This window comes from Meriones unguiculatus, chromosome 7 (assembly GCF_030254825.1).
Source record: "Meriones unguiculatus strain TT.TT164.6M chromosome 7, Bangor_MerUng_6.1, whole genome shotgun sequence".
Taxonomy (NCBI): Eukaryota; Metazoa; Chordata; class Mammalia; order Rodentia; family Muridae; genus Meriones; species Meriones unguiculatus.
Window position 1 is genome coordinate 78,993,399 of NC_083355.1, and position 4,698 is coordinate 78,998,096.

Genomic DNA, 4,698 nt, shown 5'->3' on the forward strand with positions numbered 1-4,698 from the left:
GAATAGTTCATAAATGTTCTCAGAAGTTGTATGCTTATGTAACGTGTCTGTTATAATCATTATGCCGGACTGTAGGATTTTCAGTAGTTTCTAAATTTCGTGTGTGATTTAGCTGATGTTTAAGTAACCTTAGTAAAGAAAATGCTTAGGCCTAGAAAGTCTAAATTAATGTAAAAATGTTTATTTGAAAATTGCTTTATAAAAGTTTTATAGGCTCTGTTATAACCCCAGGATTTAAAAACAGAGACTTATGACCATGTGTGGAGACGTTCTGACCAACTACTGACAAATGCACTTGTAGCAAGATCAAGAAGAAATAGGGAAAAAAAAAAATGGAATAAACGGAGAGTTGACATTTAGTATATAATTTGGAACTTCTGAGGAACTTTGAGATAGGAGGAAAATGATATTGATTCTTTCATTTTCTGTGTTAACAGCTTTTGTTTGATTTCGTGGAGTAGTGGCCAATCCGGAATATTCTATGTCTTTGATACTTTTTTTATGTTATCTAGTTCAGTGACAGGACCCTGTGTGGCGCATACCTCTGAAGTCCATGATAACGCATACTATTGTGGCTGTGTGAAGCCTTTGAAAGGCAAGCTCCATGAGTTCTCATTTCTGGAACAGCAGGACCTTTGACGAGAGCTGACGTCTAGACGCAGCAAACTGGCCTTGTGACATCTCTTCCAGACCAGCGGTCATGAGTCCAGAGAAGAGTCCTGCTCAGTTACCAGTTTCCACTGGAAGAGCCATTGGCAAATGCAAGCTGGTCCACGAGATTCGCTCAAGGCCCACTTCCTGGTGGCAGAGAGATCCAGCAGGTGCCTGAGGCTGCCTCTGCATCTTCTCTTCCTGGGACGACGGGATTGCCAGGAACGGGCTGCCCATTCCCACCATCTCTGCCTCACTTGGCCTCACTATGTGCTAATAGTTTCCCAAACAGCATCTTCTAACCCTATATACTGGAGGACCTTATTATAAACTGTGTCTTTAAATAACTTCTTGCCTTTACCAGTGTCAAGAGCATTGTGAGGTAAAAAAGCACAGATGCTAGAATTAGAAGACTTATATCCAACAAAAAACCTTTCCCTCTAGAAGGCCTAGGTTCTCTTGAACTTACATTGTAGGGTGACTCAGAGAAGCAAGTAAAATGCTTATAAAACTGCATTTAAACTGTAATATTCTATGGATATTAAGCAATTAAGCAATTTTGCTTATTAAGCAATATTACTGTTTCTCTGAAAAAGAAAATTACAGCATTAGAGTTACTTGGGTCTGAAATATCCTATTCTTGACCTAAGGGTTTAAAAACTAGGACGACTACTTCATCACGGTTTGTGGCCACACAGCATTTTCATACGGAACTTATGTTTGTTTGATAAGGTTAGATAATTCATTCTATTCAAGACTTTGTCTTAAACCCTGAAAACAAGATATACGTCAGAGTAGTAAACTCTCAATATAGAGTCATACAGAGAGAATCAGATACATCTGACCTACACTTAAAATTGCCTGTATGTAATATGTATGCACATCTATAGAGCCACATATAGATGTATGCATCACCATAATTTATTCCCTTTGTCATACGTTCAGCACAAATTTATTAGAGATGTGTGCTTACTCTGTAGAAGGTAAACCCATACATACGTAACCCCAACAGCACACAAATCATATAAGAGAACACGCATGATGCGGCCAGTTTATACTTAGGAATTTCCTCCAAGGAAATGACAACATAACCAGGAAAAAGAAAAGTGTTCAGGAACATCCCAGAGATACTCTCTCATGCTGCAGGAGAATTGCTGAGCAGAGCGGCACAAGAAAATTCTCCACAGTCTTCAAGTCACTGGGGAAACATGTACCATGATGTGGAAAATTAAGCATCACCTAGTAGAGTTGAAGAAATGGCTTTGTGGATTTTGCTACAATGTTTGTGAGGAAAAAAAAAAGAAATGGAGGATAGACTTAGCATGGACTTAAACTTGAGTTGATATTGTCTGTGTTCTTGAATGAGCCAATCCCTATTATTAAATATTCTGATTTAATTTCTACATGTTTGCTCTCCTGTAGCACAATGGTTTTAAATTTTATTTCTCCACATTGTGAATTTAGAGTTCTTTTGTGAAAACATAAAACATGTGCAAATATGTAAACAAATAATTAATGACTTAAAGTAAATGTGACTGCTCTTTGTCCTTGACTACTAAGTTCAAAAATACTCTATCAGCTCCAGAAAGAGAAATAAAGAACAGAAAGTAAAAGTGAAAGAACAGAGTAAGGAGAAAGAGAGAGAGAGAGAGAGAGAGAGAGAGAGAGAGAGAGAGAGGAAAGAGAGAGGGAAGGAAGGAAGCTGGGAGGGCAGGAAAGGAAGAGAAATAAAGTAGAAAGAAAGAAAAAAAGGAAGGAAGAAAGGAAGAGGGAAAGTCATACCAAAGTCTCACAACTTTTTGTGGCATTTATCCAAGTTCCCTTGGCCACCCATGGTTAATGTTTTAAACATCTTGACAAATAAATTCTGCTTGAGGAGTTCATGCCCATTTGGAGTCATACCTAAAATCACCATATGAAATCCATAGTTTCCCTTAACTCACAACTAAGTGAGAGAAAGAATTGTTTTAAAAAAAAATGAAAATGGGCTTATAGACCATTTTAAGATTACAGTATGAGAGACATTCCCTTCTTCCAGATAGTTGGAATGTATATTTAATCACAATAAGGAAAAAAATACAGAACTTTCAAAGGGTTGTGGTCAAATGGTTTTACTACCTTGAATTCCTCTTAGGGTTTCTATTGCTCTGATAAAACACCATAACCAAAAAGCAGGTTGGGAAAGAAAGGGATTATTTCAGCTTACGCTTCCAGATTGTTGTTTATCACTGAAGGAAGTCAGGACAGAAACTCAGACAGGGCAGGATTCTGTAGGAAGGAGCTGATACAGAGGCCATGGAGGGGCACTACTTACAGGCTTGCTCCCTACAGTTTGCCCAGCCTGCTTTCATTTAGAACCCAGGACCACGAGCCAGGCGTGGCACCACCCACAGTGGACCGGGCCTTCTCTATCAATTGCTAACTAAGAAAATGCCTGTTGATGTCCATGGCCTGTGTTACCAGCTAAGGCTTTGCAGATGCTTGTGTCTGTGCAGCAGACTGAAGCCACATTGATGGCCGGGGGCCACGCTGCTGCCGAAGACTATGATGCTGTCCATGGCCCATACAGCGGCAGAGGGCCATGCTGTTGTCTAGGTTCTATGCTGTCACCAGAGACCGTGCTGAGGTCTACGGCATGCGCCGGAGACCATATGGACGTCCTCGGTCAGTGCTGTAGCCAGAGACGATGCGAAAGTCCATGATCTGTGCTCCCACAGGGCAAGGGAGCTACTTTTGCAGGTTCACAGCTAGGGATGCTGAGCGTAGCTCCCCACAACTGATGCCTTCCGGTGGAGGTACAGGTGGGGAAGGACTTGGCTTCCTCTAAGGGGCCACCAGGAGTCCGAGCACGGTCCAGTGAGTATACGACAACACAGATTGGACTTGTTTTTGTCGTTGCTGTTGTTTTTGATTCAAACATCCGGTGTATTAAAGTAAGGTTAGAGAAACCATAGCATGGAAAAGAACTGCTGTCGTTCAGGGCCAAGCTGGTGACTTTATAAATACAAAATCAAAAGACTTCAGACGTGGGAAGGCTCTTAAGTGTGAGGAAGTAATACAACACTGAAAGCGATCACAAGGATTACAAATGTATTTAAATCTCGGACCCGGGGGATGGACTAGACACAGCCTTCTGCGGGGAGAGAGATGCCTTAGATGTCCTGACATCTAAGCCCCTTTGGCTTGTTTTCAGGGGTGAGAGGCACGGGAATAGCAGCCCCGTGGTTGCTTGGAGGCGTGTCATTTTCACGTCTGTCTGACATTTGCTTCTGAGAAACAGTGCGGTATATCTCTACGAGAACTGTCTGAAAAGCAGCTTGGACGTTTGTAGCATCTAGAGCAGAATTCTCAGTGAGTGGCAAAACATTCTTCTCTGCAAAAGCTCTCGCCTCATCTGCAGAAACTGCCCTGATATGACGTAAGCCACTCTTACTGCCCACAAGCACGTTAAGAATGTTACTGTCGGCATGATCTTCTCAGGTCTTTCGGCCATCGCTCTGCGTTTTCGTACGTGAGAAGCTTAGCAATGTGCTAAACTAATAAGGCACCTGCTGGTCCGCAATAGTATGCAGACATGATAGCCTGTGCTGCTCCTGCCCTGCCGGGTCCCGTATCCGTGCCCTTATTGTTTTCCCATCCACCCGGATATTTCTTGTAGCAAGTTCTACTCTGGTGGTACTCTTGCTTTCTAGATTAAACTCATTCCGAGTAAATCCAGACAGGAGGTTACTCTTTCCAATACCGGAAACTCCAGCAAGGACAGCTTTAATGAGGTAGTCATATTCTTGCCTGTGGGTGCCCATGGCACAGACGAGGAGCTGAGGGGCAGGAGCGGTGGTGGCAAAGGCAGCAGGACCTGGGGTCATTGCCACAGAGGTAACCCGGGCCTGGGTCTTCTGCTGCCAGACCCTGTTGTCAGCAGATGAGGAGCTTGTGACAAGAGGCCTGCCCCACCCATCCACGTGTCTTCGAGCTCTGCCTGGCTGTGCACTAAAACAGAAGGAAAACGGGTCTCTGCTGTTACTTTCTCTAGGGCGGAAACCATGG

At 43.0% G+C, this 4,698-nt stretch overlaps 1 pseudogene; it reads right to left on the bottom strand.

The window, feature by feature from the left end:
* Positions 1-3,803: 3,803 nt before the first annotated feature.
* Positions 3,804-4,454, bottom strand: LOC110553547 (ras-related protein Rab-11A-like; annotated as a pseudogene).
* Positions 4,455-4,698: the final 244 nt, after the last annotated feature.